The sequence below is a fragment of the Marmota monax genome, unplaced genomic scaffold (assembly GCF_021218885.2).
Source record: "Marmota monax isolate L192 unplaced genomic scaffold, Marmota_monax_Labrador192_F-V1.1 WCK01_AAM20220418_F8-fsc00044, whole genome shotgun sequence".
Classification (NCBI taxonomy): Eukaryota; Metazoa; Chordata; class Mammalia; order Rodentia; family Sciuridae; genus Marmota; species Marmota monax.
This window is the reverse complement of record NW_026695198.1, coordinates 12,033,339-12,050,289: the sequence shown is the minus strand read 5'-3', so window position 1 is coordinate 12,050,289 and position 16,951 is coordinate 12,033,339. Positions and strand designations below refer to the sequence as shown.

The 16,951-nt window shown below is 41.6% G+C and overlaps 1 protein-coding gene across 8 annotated transcripts in view; it reads right to left on the bottom strand.

Annotated features, from left to right (window-relative positions):
- Positions 1–8,567, bottom strand: part of Fam110b (family with sequence similarity 110 member B) — a 183,640-nt gene extending 175,073 nt beyond the window's left edge. For 5 of the 8 annotated variants that reach the window (XM_046428553.2, XM_046428552.2, XM_046428555.2 and 2 more), the window contains exon 1: positions 8,282–8,550. The gene's annotated coding sequence lies outside the window, so the exon portion shown is untranslated. Of the gene's footprint in view, positions 1–8,281 lie in introns of all 8 variants that reach the window. The other 3 variants (XR_009225321.1, XR_006848269.2, XR_006848267.2) reach the window with 2 other exon arrangements.
- Positions 8,568–16,951: the final 8,384 nt, after the last annotated feature.

The following is a 16,951-nucleotide window of genomic DNA, read 5'->3' as shown; positions in this document are numbered from 1 at the left end:
GAGAACCCATGGCCTGTCTTATTAAGAACCAACACAATGATTTCTTCCCTTCAATCATCATCACTGAACAAGAAGAAAATCTATTAGGAAGAAAAACATCTGATTTGGAAAAGTCACAACATTCCAATTAATGACCATTTGAAAGAGCAGAGGCCAGGGGTAGAGGGTTAGTCAGCTTTGCATCTCTGTGACCAAAGTATCCAACAAGAACATCTTAAAGGACGTAAAGTTTATTTTGGCTCATGGTTTCAGAGATTTCAGTCCATGGTTGGCCTATTCCACTGCTCTGGGCCCCAAGGTAAAGCAGAACATCATGGTGGACAGGTACATGGGAGGAAGGCTGCTCCACTCATGGCTGGGTCAGGAAGCAAAGAGATGGAAGGGGACTGGCCCATAGCAAAGATGACCCTTCCAGAGCAATCCCCCAGGGACCCACCTAATCCAGCCACATCCCACCTGCCTACAGTTACCACCCCATCCGTCCATTCAAATTAGGTTGGACTATTAGGTTACAGCTCTAATAATCTAACCATGTCACCTCCAAACATCCCTGCATTAACACAGGAGCTTTGGAAGGGAACACCTCATATCCAAACCATAACAGAGAGAATAAAAGGATTTTTTTTTAAATCCCCAATTCATAGTCAGTGAACCTCCTAATTCACCTGTTCTAATTATGTGGACAAAACACAGAACTGCTATCAGGATTCAATGTTATTTCCTGTTACTGCCAAGTGCTCAATTTCCAACTCTCTATTTTTGACCAAGAATGTCAATTGTGCCCCCACCCCCCCGAAGCCAGGGAAGCAAAACTGACTAATATGTTTCCACATGTGTAGTGAATAATCTATGATTACAGAGTACCTATGTAAGAGTTCAATGATAACTTTTTTGCATTTTATTTACTAAAATTCACACAAAGACTAGTAAGTAAATAAACACTGTGGAAAAATTAAAAGCCTAGAAAACGATACACAAACATTCTTTAAAATAAGCATGATTTCTTTTGGAAAAATACAGATAGCATCAAACTCAATGCACCAAACAGACATCACAATGAGATGCAGTATCATAAGTAACATCTTAGCTAAAACCAGGGAAATAATCCAGTCAAGAGCACCAGCTGAGGGTCTATCAGGCTACTAGCTACATCCCATTATGCTTTAGATCTGGAATGTCCCCAAAGAATCATGCTGAAGGCTTGATCTCCAGAGCAGCAATGTTGAGAAGTGAGGCTTTCTGGGAAGTGACTGGATTATGAGGGTTTAAACCTCATTAATGGATTAATTCACTGAGAGCTGAATGGAATACTAGAATAGAAAATGTGGATAGCTAGGGGAATGGTTGGAGGAATTAGGTCTCTGGGAGCATTTTCTTGGGGACTATATGTTGTCCCTGGCTCTTTTCTGTCTGCTTCCTGACTGCCATGATCTGAGAGCATTCCTCTGCCATTCCCTCCTACCTCCCTACATCACCTCAGGCCCCAAGGAACAGAGTTGGGCAGCTATGGCTGAAATCTCTGAAGCTATGGGCCAAAATAAAATTTTAATCCACTAAGTTGTTCTTGTCAGGTATCTTGGTCATGGTGATGAGAAGCTGGCTAACACAAGCCCCAATTTCAGTGCTGGGAGAACGTAATCCTTCTGACTTCTGGGGTGTCCAGGGCAGTTTAACAAGCATTGGGCTCTTTTACAAAGGATGTGTTTCTCTGTCATGTACTCCTGTGCTTTTCATATGAGTTAGGCACCTGTACACAGAATCTCAGGCATTAGCGAAGCCTCAGGTAACATTCAGCTTCAAGACCAAGCAAGTGACTTCTTTCTGGAAAGCTACACCAAAATACATAAGCATGTCCTACTACCCCCAGGAAACTCATGCTTCCTCTCCTCCAACCCCTTCCTCAAAAGAACCAAAACTTATTTAGAACCTGCCTGCTAGACCTCGGATATATACAACTCAACTGGAAAGTCAGTCATATCACAGCTCAAAAACAAAGTTGAGACAAGATCACTGCCTGAGAGTAGGCCTTCCAGGTGTGTTCAGGATCCTAGAAGGCAGAGTCGTCGTGACCAGCAGCAGCAGCATCACATGCCACTCGGCAACCATCTGTTCAGCCATGCAACGCAGCTGGCCAGGGAGACCCTGCAGATACAGCGACAGACATGCCAGGGCACCTTTCAACTTGGGAAAGGTACTGCCAACATAAAAACAAATTAGTCAACTTCAGTTAGTGATGAGGGCTGAGAAAAAGACAGGACAACAGGGAACAGAGCAGTAGCTGGGGAAGGGGAGCTCTAGGTTTGGCAGTCCCAGCCAAGTCTAAAACAATAACTTTTATCCTGTGACCCACATGGTGAGAGTATGAGACAGATGGAACAACACAGGAAACTCATGAGACAGAAACAGGTAACAGCAACAACCTGGATAGAGCGCTCCACATTTTGCAAGTATCATCTCACTTAAGCCCCTAACGTTTCTAGAAAGCAGGCAGTCCAGCCGTCCCCATTTTGCAAACCATCAAACGGAGGTTCAGAAGCCTCAATAACTTGCTCAACTTTACCCAGAACTGGTCTGTTCACCCAGACAGATTCAACTGCAGGACATCTCTCTCTGTCCCTCAGGAACCTACTTGGCCATCTGCTGGCCTACAACTACATTTTTGGCCTGGGATCCCCATGACCATGACCAAGCCCTCAGCTTCCAATCCACAGGTAGGTGATTCTACAATACCCGAGCTTCCTCCCTACAGTTCTTCCAAACACTGGATTCAACTCGTGATCAGTCAAGTACAACAGAAATAAAATACAAATCAGCAAGACCTCTCAGCTTCAAGTCCAGAAGATGCCGTCTGCCACCGACTACAAAACACACCTAATTTTCGTTTTCATTACCTAAAATCAGGATCCATATCACAATGGGTCATGCGTCACGGTTAATTGGGCAGTGTGTTTTCATTCTCTGTGGTCTAGAAATTGATGACACACCTAACAGCAATGGCATGCTAGGTGAGGAGAAATTCAGAATCCTGCATTCAGTGAGATCCTTCTGTGTCCCCTGCGTTATTCCAGGCCAACTGGCACTGATCGATGCAACAGCTTCCTAACTGGCTCCCTGATGCCACTATTCCCCAACGATTTGTTCTCCACACACACAGAGTGTTTCCAAATCTGTAAATTAAAGCCTGGTCTTCCTTGAATCATATCTTCTAGTAGTTTCCACTGTATTTAGAATAAGCTGAAAATCTCCACCCCACTCCACCATGGCCTGCAAGGCCCTGCTGACCTGGTTCTTTTGCTGCTATCTTTTGTTCCTCACAAAAACAGATTCTGCCTGCCACAGGGCCTTTGTATAAGCCACATTTTATGCCCAGAGACCTCCCAAATGTTGCCTTCTTTTTAATTCACTCTTAGCTCTAAAGTCCTCCATTAAGCCTTCCCAGACTACCCAGCTCAAAGGGGAAAATGGCTCCCATTCTTGTCTGCACTTATTACTGATTTAAATTAGCATTTTATTTATTCATATAATTAATTATCTACATTCCCACTTTACACTAGAAAGCCCCAAAGAAGGAAGGACTATATCTTCCCTGGCTACTATTTATACAAAGTACCTGACACACAATAAGCCCTTCAGAAATTTCTTTTTAATATAACCATCGTAATAGAAGAAATTACTAAGCCACATTCTTTTGCATAATTACTTTCTTATATTAAGTTCCTGTTAATAGGACAAAAAGAAATCACTGGCAAGAATGATCATTTTGAAGAATATCTGTAATTCCTCCTTTAAAAAAAAAAAAAAAAGATGAAACAAATTTCCAGGGGGTTATGAGGGGGAAAAAATGCCTTGAATTACAACATAGGCACTCAAAAATTCCCACATGCTTGTGAACTGAACTTTCAAAGTCCTTATCTGGAACCGCAATTTCAAAGCCCATTGATCTTGGCTTGATGCGTAAAACGTACTGCATAATTCTATCAATTCTTGCAGAAGTCTGTCTGCCAAATGACATTCATCTTCCTTTTACTTAGGTATTGACCTTTGAACTTGTCTCTAAAGTATTTACAATGTTCAAAATCCCAGTTTTAGTATCTGTCTAAAATTGCTTAATCATTCACGTTCATTATTTTTATCACCAACCAGTCTAGAAAAAGCAAGGAATCTGCTTCATTTACTAAGATTTCCTTAAAGAAAATAATGATCAAAATCAAAACCAAGTCTCATATGTCTCTGAATGGAGGATCTTAGGTGATTCTCCTTGTGAGACAAACTCCAAAATGTTAAAAACATAAAGTCCCTCTTAGTCCCTTTTCCTCATATGCATGATTCAGGTTCATTAATTTTATATTACAAAAGGGTCATTCACAAACAAACCCATGTTGTCTAAAAAGAAGAAGAAAAATGATTCTGGAGCAGTGGAGAATCTTGGCCTTTATCTTAATTATCTGCAGCCGCTCATTTGGATGATGACATTTACCTACAATGAAAAACTAAATTTCCTACAACTATTTCCAAAATTGCCCATAGAAATCACCCCATTACTTTCCCTCCCAAAGTCCAGAATCAATGCTGCATTTAGCTTCTTGGAGACACATTTTGGGTACAATTTGTTTGCTCTTCTTAACGATTTTCAAATATCACTGCTTTGGTATTTCTATAAAGTTTTCAACTCAAAAAATGCCAGCATTTTTTGAAAAATTAAATTAGGCTCTGCCTAAAGTATAAAATTAAAAAAATTTTAAAAGACAATATAGAAGGGAGATTTGATGGAAGGCTTAATCATAATCCCTTCTGATGTACTTAAGGCACAGTGCTATGGTTTATTCACTGAGCCTAATGAATAAACCTTCTCTGACCCAAGGGAAAGTTAGTTACTGGGTGGAGGAGAGCTGTGACTGCTCCTAGACCACCTGAGCAACAAAGCCAGAAGCCACAAGGTAATGCCTGACTTCAACATCTAAGCCATTTTTATTGGCCTTCACACAGTTGAAAGAAGCTAATCTAGGCCATTCTTCCTTCAGCTCTCCAAAAACAAACAACCTTTAAACAAGGTAGGCTGAAATCTTTCGAGGTTTCCTCTGAAAATAAAAACAGCTTCATTTCTCCTACTTGGGACCCTTTGATGAACAAATGCTACCCAGAACACTGTTGATGCCAAACCCCAAAAGAAGGCAGCAGATACTTCCAGCAGCTGAGTGTACAAGGCAGAAACTATTCCTCATGGTTCGGTGGAGAGATCCTTGGGCTCTGGAGACAAATACACCCTGCTACTTCTGAGCTATGTGACTCAGACAAGTCACTTAAGCAGATAACAGTAACTGCTAGGCTTTGGCGGGGTAAAGAGAACAAACCCATTGTCAGCTGCCTAGAGATGCACTAACTGCCTACAGCGACGTGCAGTTCCCAGACAGACCCAGCCATTGAGGGTAACTTATTATTAACTAGAAAACCCCTTTTCTGAGTGTACATATCCATTTTCTAGTCTTAGTGTCTTGCACTGCGTAGAATTAATTTTTTTTTTTTTCAGATGAGTCATGACTTTGCAAAGTTTCACAGTCTTCATCCTGAACATCAATTCCCTTTGCCTCACATCAGGAGCCAAGAAAACGGTAAAAATCAGGAAGGGGAGCGGGGGAAAGGAAATAACCCTAGGAAGTTTTGTTTTCTTAAATTAATTTATTAGTCTCTGTTAAAAGTTTAAGTACACGTAGGGCGTGAATTCAGGTTAGCAAGGATGGCAAAATAAAAATAAGGGTATAGTTGTCTAATTTTAACAGCAACGTTTATTCTAAAACCTAGAATACTATAGCTTTCAGAAAGAAATAACTGGGGCAAGGAAGTATCTTAAAAAGCTGAAAATACAAAAAGCAAACTTAAAAAAAAAGATTTTATTTAAAAAAAAGTAGGATGATATCTATATAATAAAAGGCAGGGACAAGCAATGGAATTGCTCAATTAATCCCTCCAATTCCACTTACCTGTATGGAGGCCATCAGCATTATCCACAGCACCACCTACTGCCATACCACTGTGCCTACAGCAGCTTAGGTTCTGCGGGACCCTGAGAGTTAATGCAAAGCACTGGTTTTGCTAAATAAGTTATTTAGGAAATGAATAAGATGTCACTTCAAAGTCAAGTGATGGGACAGGGCTCAAAATAAGATATCTTATAAAATATCTAAATTATAAACACTGTCTCAGTTATTGACAAGCAGCAAGTAAATAGTTTTAATTTTTCTTAGCTATTTAGACAATAATATAAATGCAGCTCTGAAGATTTTAAAGCACAAATAAGAAATTACATGCGATGGTAGATGTTTATATAGTAAACATATTTATCTTTTATCATCTTCTAAGAGTGGAAGTTACCTAACTGCTTACACCAACACTGTTCTTTCAATTAGGAATTGGAAATGTTATTCTAAAGCTAGAGAGGAAAAAAAAAGGATGACTTGGGGATAGGGTTCAGAGCCCCAGGTTTTCCCAAATGTCTAGGCCTCTGCTTGGACAATTAGACCCTTTAAGCATAAGCAATTCTCATTATGAAATGAACCAAGATATGACAGAGTTCAGAACTGTTGTCTTATCCCTATGGTGGGATACATAAGAGGCACCAAATTAACCCACACCGGGCATTAAGAATACACAGAGCAGCTTGTCAGTATTAAGCAAAACAATAATTCAATACTGAACTAAAATTAACTGCGGGCCTAAACTGGACCATGATTTTTAAAAACAAAAATAATACAAGCTGACACTAGCACTATATACCAGGCACTGTGAGAAGGCCCTTGACGGATTATCAGGTTCACAAGCATCACATCATCACCTCTCTGCTCTCTTAGTGACTGATTTTATGGTATGCAACCTATCACAATACCAATACCTATAAGTTAAATCAATGAGATACGATCGATCATTAAAGAATTCCGGTTCACCCTAAACATCTTTGTGTTAAAATAACTACGCTTGGTAACTCATTTGAATGGCCAGGGGTCTCAAAGTCACAAAATGAGGACAAAAAAAAAAAAAAATCACCACAGGTATCTTCCTAGGGAATGACTCTAAGAGTAAAGTAGGAAGGAAACGCTAAATAAATATCTCCCCACACCAACAGGGGAAATGAAGAAAATGGAAGTCATACTGCTCATACTGCAAAAATGCTGATTCTACTATCATATTCCTCTTTGCAAAAACAGACTATTTAGCAGTCCTCACAAGGCCAGCCATGCAATGTTGTCACAGATGTGTGCCAGATTTTGCACAGGACGGAACTTGGCTGTGAGGAAAACCCAGAGTTCGCCTGAATTTCAGGCAGGAAAGAAAGCCTGCTCATTTTTGTTGTGAATCGGAACAACAACCTGAAGGGGTTAAAAATCCGGGCACCAGGTGTTTTCTTTCCACTTTCCAGAGTAATTTAAGCACACAGCAAAGTTCTCTCTCATTTCCTTCTTCTCTAGCCAGTCTGGAGGGCTGGGGGGGTAACCTGTCACTGCCATTTACAGTGTGCGGCTCCTGTTGTAACAAAAGGGGGGCACCCAGGCTGGGCAGGCGGGCACCCGGGCTTCCCATAGCCTGCACGCGGCTTTGTTGCCAAGTTATGTGCTCCGCTGGGTTATGGGCGCACGAGTGAGCCAAGGAGCATTTAATTCAATTTCCAATCTGCATGCTTTCAAAGAAAGTAGAGACAATTGAGACCACGGGAGGGACAGGAAGGGTAATCAAAAATAAACTTTCAGAGCCTCAGGATCTGCATTTCTTGAAATAACTCCCAGCCAGGGATCAGGACGTACCGATACCCGGAAAGTATTTATTTAGCACGAAGATGGGCCACCAAGCATGGGGGGTCGAGGGAGGTCCCGTCCCTGAGGACCACTCCCCCAGCAGCAAGCTGCAGGCGCGCTTTCCTAGCCCACCTCGGTTTCGCAGCGCGGCCAGACTCCACTCGGCCGCTGCCGGGCCCCGGCGCCGTGCCCGGCCTCCTCACGGAGCCCAGGACGAGCAGCCCAGCGCAGAGGGGGCGCCAGACGGGCAGGGGCGGAGCGCCTCACCAGGCGGCCCGGAGCGACACCAGGGTCCACTGGACCATGGAGGCCCCCAGGCCGGGGTAGACCGCCCCACGCAGGGCGCGGAGACACGGGCGCACACCCACTTCGCGCGCGCCGCCCGGCCGCGGAGGCTTCGGCATTGTCCGCAGTCGCCGCGCGGCGGGGGCCGCGGGACCCGAATCCCGGACTCCGACCGGCAGTCCCCCCAGCAGTCACCCACGGCCCAGTCTTACCTCGGCCGCGCTACCGGCCCCGGGAGGTGCGGGCCGAGCTCGGCTCCAGGACCCCGAGAGAGATGAGGAGGGAGAGTCGGGACCCGCAAGGGAAGGCGGGCCGAGCGCGAGCTGCTGGGCCGCCGAATTCTAGCCGCCGCCGCCGCCGCCGCTGCCCCGGGGCAACCGGGCGGAGCGGGCTCCGGAGCGGGCCCTGGACTAGCGGCCGCGGAGGGTTAGTCTGGCGACTGCAGCGACCGTTCGCTCTGCACTGAGTGGGAGGGCTCAGGCAGGCTTTGCTGGTGAGCGAGGGAGGGAACTTGGAGCTAGTTGCTGTGGCCCAGAGCGCGTGTCCCTGAGCTAGCGTGCACGCCCCCAGAGCGCTCCGCCCCCGTCCCGCCCCAACCCCACCTGCCCGGTCCCCACCCCCTCCCGCACCCCCACTCCGGCTCCTGTTTCTCCCCGCCCACTTCCATCCCGACTCCTCTTTCCCCTATCCCGAATCCCATCCTCCTTGCCAAACCAGCACCTGCCCTCCACCTTCTACCCTGATGAAAGATCCTCTGGATCTGAGCTTGCCACTCTAGTTCAGACCAGTCACTACTAGCGACTAGAGCCTGGTTGCAAATGTCATAATTTCATCAGGTAGTCCACAGACTCTTGATCTTTTTCCTATCTTTCACAGACTCAGATGGGTGTTTTAGTATTAAGTAAATATTTGGAGAAAATAATAAAGAATTTAGAAAAATCTCAAAGGTGAGGTACTGCCTCTGGAGTGTGGACCAGCTGATGTTTCAAAGTTAAGTAAATGTGAGGGGGGAGGGGCGCATCATATTCATCTCAATGTATTACTTGCTTAATATATTTAGTTTTTTTTATTTGCTTAATAACATGGTTGGTTTTCTCTGGGGCACAGAGTTGTTTTGGGAAAGCTAAACTGACTCACTTAGTTTTGTTTTTGCTACTGGGAACTCTAAGATGAATTCCATGTTCATAAAAATGATTGAATCTGAACAAGGTAAGGATTCACCAAATATGATTTCTTCTCAATAATATTTAGAAAAGATATTTTTCACCTTTAGTATATGTGAAATATGGTGACATTCATCTCATTTTTTTCAGAAAAGCCATACTTAAATCAAGTGGCTTTTGTTTCATTCCAGTTCAGAAATTAACAGATAAATAAAACTCAGAAATTAACAAATAAATAAAACTCTGTATTAAATTTTGGTTATTTACAAGAGTGCCATTTTAAGTAGTGATGTGATTCTAAGCTTTATATGGCACTTCCCTTTGTCATACTAATACATTCCTTGTGATCACAGATTATGTTGTGGTCTCCATTTACTTCAGAAGTTCAAAGTTCATGTCACAATGGAATGAAGTTATTTTCCATCATTGCCATAGCAAATGTAACCAGCTTTACTCCCTCCAAAGTCGACTTTTAAAAGAAACTTCTTTGCCCCAACTCCTTCCTGCTGGGAATTGCTTCTTCCATTGGGTATGTCCAAAACACAAATCTCCCTGCCATTTCAGTGGCATGTGACCCAGACCTGCCAATTAAATTATATCACATCCTCTGGATACAGAGATGGGAAAAGGGAAGGACACATAATCTAATTAGGAAAAATGGGGTTCTTTTTCCTGACTGATATGGCAGTACCTGAGATCATGCCTTATAAGCCCTCTGTAGCTCAAGTAGCCTTCTAGAAAACAAAGCCAAACCAGAAAGAAAGCTCCTTGTGTGGTAAAGGCAGAAGTCTTGATGACATCAGTGACCCCTCTCCAGGCAGCCATCTTCCAAACCAATCAAAATTCTTTGACTTCTGCAGAAGTACTCCAATACATTTTATTTCTTCCTCGCACTATTTGGGGGTAGACTTCTTTCAAAATATTCACTTTTAAAATTAAAAAAAGATTCCCCCTATGATCCATTCTTTGAGGGTCAGTAATGTAGCCAATGAGTTCTAGCTTTTTATTACCTAAGTTACTTCTTGATAAAGTATATAACAAGAAGCCCTACCTTTTAATAGGATTAAGGTTCTCATTTAGGTCATTATTACTGTCCAGCGTGGGTTTAATATCCCCATATTGCCCTCTCCAAAACCAAAGTCAATTAAAATGCAGTTATAGAACCAGAGAGAAAACAGTAAGATACCTAAACCAGAACATCCCAGTAAAATTTTTCCGTCAGTTATTCCAACAAAACTTGTTGTTATAGTCCCCATTGTTTGCTGACATTGTATAGTTTTTCTTTTACAGACAAAACTTCAAGGCACTCTTGAAATTAAATTGTTTTCTACTGGAATTTTCTTGTGCTAAGAATTGTTCAGAAGTGGGCCATTGGCCTATGCTTGGAATTCTTTTGTCTCACAGAGATTTTTTTTTCTCTAAAAGTATATAATAGTAGTTGATTAGTACCCAAACAATCATCCATACACTAACCAGTATGTTAATTAGACATTACTCACAGGTCACTGTGAATAGTGGCCCTAGTCCCCCTGTGGGAATGGGCTGAAGGACATGAAGATAATGTATTCGTCATAACCTCTAATTGCTGGAGTTGTTTCTTATGGGAAAATGTGATATTGAAAAAATAGGAGATAAAGTTTTCAAGAGTCTTTCTCCAATTGGGTAAGTGTCTGTCAACCACTCGTGAAATTTCAAATGTATAAAAGCTCATGAACTGAATAATAATTCATCATAAACAGATATGAGCTCCACAAAAGGAGAATACAAAGAAGTGAACCATCTCTGGAATCATGACAGGGCAGCTTAAGAGGAAAAGGAAAGAAAAAATACATTCTGGTTCTGAGCCCAGTTCTGAGTGGCACTTGCTCCAATGATTGGCTCTGATTCCCCAGGGGGAATTTCAGCCAAAACATTCAGATTTCCCCCAAAGCTTATGGATTGGATCCCTGTATTGTCTGAGCTGTTTGCTTGCCCAAGCATGGTACAAGATCTCTAAGTAAACTAGAGGTCATATAGCCCTGTCTGTCCAGAACAACCCCTCTGGAATCATGGCATAACCTAGTGATTTTCAAACAAGGACAGAATCACCTGGAGTGCTCCAACAGGGTCAGGTCTCCAGGTTGGGGGAGGAGGAATAGGCATTTGTATTTAAAAAAAAACAAAAAACAAAACTTATCCCAAGAGATTGCAGCAATTGGTCAGGGTTAAGGTAAATAAGGTCTGGCAATCTGTGCTCTTCTTCCCACAGAAAAAAGACTTAAGAAACCCTCAGTCCTCAGATCGGCTCCATTTACTTAGAATTGTATGTAAAATTAAAGTTATTGATTGAACAATCTCCATTTGTCTTTTTCCCTTACAGCCTCCGGTTCTTCCATGGTTATAGAAAAAGCAGTAAGGAGAGGAATGCATAGGAGTAGGAGGATTTGCTAGAAGCAATCACACTGAAGGAAAAAGCACAGCTCACAGTAAGGCTGATAAGAGAATTGCTAACTGGGAAGCATTGTCAGTGGCTAGACCCAGAGGCCACTCCACCCCTGGCAACAGCCCCTGGGGGTTATCTCCTGTTGCTTGTTTCACAGTTTACTGCAAGCAGTCAGGCTGAGGATCAGAGGAATCCAAATAACTAAGTTATCTTCATGAATACTGATCTATACCATTTACTACTAATAGCTGCCATTTATTAAATCCTTAGTCTGTGCTAGGCAATTCACATGCTTCATTTTTAGTTTTCACAAGGGCCCTGAACATAAATATTATAATGTTCATTTTATGAACAAGAAATTCAGACCCAGAGAAGTTGAGTAAAATATCCAGGGGCACAGGGTTAGTATTAGAGGATTGAAAGGCTGGTCCAAGAGACCCCCCAAAGCCTATATATCTTTTACTCTAAACAAAACTTGTGTATGAATCACACAACATCCATCCAAGGAGATAATCACTACCCATGGGAGACTATTTAAATTTAAAGTGGATTAAACTTTGAGGACATTCAGAATCATTGAGTTTCATTTAAATTTCTTGAATTAGGGATGGGGATGTGTTTCAATGGTAGAGTGTTTGCCTAGCATCCATGAGGTCCTGGGTTCAATTCCTAGCACCCACCCACCCCCCAAAAAAATAATTCTTTTAATTAGTTTTTTAAAAACATTCTTTTTTGTACCAGCTATTGGACATGGAGGCCTTAACCAATGAGCCACATCCCAGACCTTTTTATTTTTTGAAACAGGGTTTTGCCAAGTTTCTTAGAGCCTCTGCTCAGTTGCTGAGGCTGGCTTTGAGCTTGTGATCTTCCTGCTTCAGCCTCTGATGTGAGTACCAGAAATATTATAGGATTATTCACTGTTGATTATATTAATTGGTGTGTGTGTTGAGTGAATGAGTAAATGACTATAGCAGTGTGCCTATTGTAATGTGTAATGTGATATAAGTATAATGTGATGTAAGTGTAATGTGAACTACAGAACTTAGATAAACTGCAAAACTTAGACTTAAGTTAGTGATGTAAGAGTCTGCTCCTGGGGCATACACCCCAGACCTTACCCAGATATCAGCTGCAAGCACAACTGAACTAGGACTTAAAAACCCAGACTTCTGGGGGGAGATGGGACTAACAGGAGCTGGACAGAAAGACCGAGATCTCTGTTGCTGTTTTCCCCCCTGCACAAGACTCCTCTGGCCAGGATCGATTTCCAGGGACCTGGACTTAAGACAAGTCACAGGTGAGCACCTGGAACCCTTGGGTGTAGACTCGGGACTTAAGATTAGGATGTGTGTCTGAAGTGTGATGAGCATCAATAAAATAGGTTTGATTGAATCTAACTGCGCCTCAGACTGTGCCAATGATAATTGCTTGTGACAGCCTCCCAAGCTGCTGGGATTACAGGTGTATGCTATAGCACCCAGTAATTTTTTTGAATTTTAAATGCTGATAAATTAAAATTTTCTCAGTCACATATTTACTTTTCAAAGTGTTCAATAGCCCATAGCTGTCCTTCTGGATGGCAAAGATAAAAACATTTTTATCATGGCAAAAAGTTCTCTTGTAGAGTTGTCAGTATCATCAACGATGGCAGTATTTTCTGTAACTAAAAGTTATCCAATAAAATTATTTCAACCCCTTTATGCTAACTGTTGTGACTATAGTTTTTTTTTCTAAAAAGTATAATTTATTTCTGTATCTGATTTGATCAGAGCATATGAACTAAGTGTCCCTGGAAAGAATACAGGGCAAGGAGCCCCTCTTCATGGGCCCATATGGCATGCTTTTGAGCCTGTGCTTCTTCCTCTTCCTTCTGGAATCTTTGCCCGCCATCTTTATTTCTTCTTCACAGAATACCTGCTTGCCTGCCATTGGCCAAATTATGGTGCCTGTTGACATTCTGTCCCCAGTCGGCTTCCATCTGTCCATGTGATGTCTCCAAATACAGTCATCCCCTAGGGTCCATCAGAGATTGGTTCCAGAACCCTCCACAGATACCACAGTCCACAGATGCTCAAGTCCCTTATATACAGCAGCATAGTATTTGCACATAAACTAAGTACGTCCTTCCATAGACTTTAAGTCATCTCCACATTTTTTCAAAATACTTAATATAATGTGAATCCTATGTAAATAGTTGTTCTAATGTACTATAAGGAATGATGATAAGAAAAAGTTTATACATGTTAAGTAGAGATATAACTTCTTTTCCTGAATGTTTTTGATCTATGGTTGGTTGAATCCCAGAATGCAGAACACACGGATACGGGATGCTGACTATACCACTGATTCACCCATGACTCTGGAATTCCACTCCAACTTCCTCTTGTATTTTTGATCTTGAGGCTAGTTGTTTGTTTTGGGGGTTTGGTTTCATTTGTTTGTTTGTTTTGTTTTGTTTTCCTTTTTCCCTAGCTCTCTGCTAGACTAGTGCAACTCAGGAGCCATCTGTGGACTGGAAGGGCCTATGAACTATTTGAATGCTTTAGGACAACATAAGTTTAGAAAGTGAAAGACTGTTTAGAAACTTTTATAGCAATTTGACATTGCTAGGATGCAGTATTTTACTGTATTTGTGTAAATGACAGACTACAACAGAGTCCAAAATAAAAATAAATCACAGAAAACAGATATATACTGTGGAAAGTATGCAGTGTTTCTGAGTTACTCCATGTTGTATAGAACAGTGTCTGGCCCTGAGTTACAGAATTTATCAACAAAAATAAACCTCAGCTACACAGCACAATAATAAGGCACATATTCATAAATAAATAATAAATAAAACAACTAATAAAAACAACTACTTTTGAACTTACCGAATTGAATCAGAAGCACATGGATGCAGGGAGATATCAACCCCATATGAGAGAAACCAGGGCCACAGGTTTATCAAACACACCAGGCCACTGAATGATGCAAATCCTTACCTGAAACACATAAAAGGAAGAGCACCTAAGATAGTGGTACTGTGGCACATACCAGTCTATCATCTTATCAGATCATCCAGTGAGTGCATCACAAGGTGGATAGGGAGTGAACTCCTTACTCTTTTCCCAGGGTTTCAATTCTGTTCCATCTCCCTGCTTGATGCAGCCCACTTCAAAACTGCCTGCCAACTGGACCCAGCCTAGAATAAATTCTGTGCCCAGAACAAGTTCTTTAGCTGGTTCATAATCTGACCACCTGAAGTGTCTCTTTTGGATTTCTGTTTGTTCTCTGACTGCTCTCATTGAGGCCTCTTGAAATTCTCTGACCACGGTGAACCTTTCTTAGCTTTTCTGTAATATGTGCTACACACACACACTCACACACATAATTGTGTAAAGCATTATGTATGATTTGAGTGGCATAGATATTAGTAATTAAGACTGAAATGGAATAAAAGAACCTGTGATTTCCTGCCATGGCTAGCAAGTGAACCAAATATCCAGTATTCAGTGAATTGATGCAGTTTGTGAATTCACTATTATTCAATAATGGCCGACATTGTGGAATGACACAAATGTGTCTGGTCTATGTTGTTGACATATCTTGCTCACAACACTCCACCAGTTTATCTCTTAGTGTTATGGTTTGGATGCAGGGTATTCCCCCACCCTAAACTCCTATGTTAATGCAGGCATATTAAAAGGTGAAATGATTGGATTATGAGAGCTGTAACCCAATCAATCCATCCTAGTTTGAATGGACTAACTAGGTGACAAGTGGGGCATGCCTGGAGGAGGTGGGTCCCTGGGGGGCTAGACCTGGAAGGTTGCACCTTCTCTGCAGCCCTTTCTTTCTGTGATTCCTGACCACCATGAGTTGAGCAGCTTCCCTCCATCACACTCTTCTGCCATGATGTTCTATCTCACGTTAGGTCCACAGCAATGAAGTTGGCCCACCATGAGCCAAATTAATCTTTTCCTTCTTGTTGTGTATTTTAGTTACAGTGACAAAAGGCTGACTAACACATCTACGCCCCCAATGCTTATCACTACCACTTATTAATAACTGAAGTATTATTACCCCCAATGCGTAAGTCAGGGGCTAGTGAAAAAAAGGAATCTAATAAAGAGATCTATATACAAAAGTGCTAGAGAAATTAAAAAATCAAAAACTGAAAGGTGAGTCAACCTAGATTTGGGCAGGTACAGGAAACTGTTACCCTAAGAACAAATGTAAAGGCAGCAGTGTCACTAACATAGAGGTGGGGAGCTGGAGCTGATCAATATCAGGGAATAACAAGGACAACCCCCCCTCCAGAAGCCAAGACTCTGAAGAACACACAGATACTGTCTGTTTAATTGAACTGAACTGAATCGATTTTCCTATTCTGTTATTGACACTGAACAGAATAAAAAGATTTCCTGTGGGACTCTAGATTGCCAAATAGTTGCCTACACTAATCATTTTGTCCCTGGATTGGTTCCAGGACCCTCCACAGATCCCCAAATCCTCAGATCTCTGGTTCCTTATATAAAATGATGTGTAACATATGCACATCCTCCTGTAGACTTTAAGTCATCTCTAGAATATTTATAATACCTAATATAATGGAAATGCTATGTAAACAGTTGTTATATTATACAGTTTAGGGAATGATGGAAAGGAAAAAAAGTCTGTATATGATCAGTACAGATGCAATTTTTTTTCCAAATATTTTTGATCTGCAGTTGGTTGCATGCCCGGATATGGAATCAGTATGTAGGGAGGGGCCACTATATAGCATGGTAATTATGCAGAGAGGATTTGAAGCTGTTCAGGTCCTTTCCAGACATAAAACTGATCTATACTTCAGAACCAAGATGCTGTATCCACTTATATGAAATAAATATGTGAGCTCTTATTTTTATTTGGCTCAAGACACCTACTTACTTTCAGATTATAAAATATTTTGAGAAGATTATGCTGTTAGAATTTACTGGTATCATATGTGGAATATTGGTTTAACATACATTCCTTCCATATTCTCATAGACAGTATGAAATATGGTGCCAAATACGTAGAGTGTCTTTAAACTATTCACAGTGAGGTGAACTTGGAACATTAGAGTGCGAACTTAATAGGAATATAATCCATTTCTTTGGAGCGGAGCTCACTGGTTCTCATTTGCTCTGGACTCAAAAAGCAGAGGTGACATAAATAACTGAATTTTCTAATTTCATTCAAACCTCTTCCTAATCAAATATTAAACCAGTTGTGTTTATTAGTGGCCAGGAAAAAAAAAATTAACTAACTTAAACTTTTCTCCTCCTGTC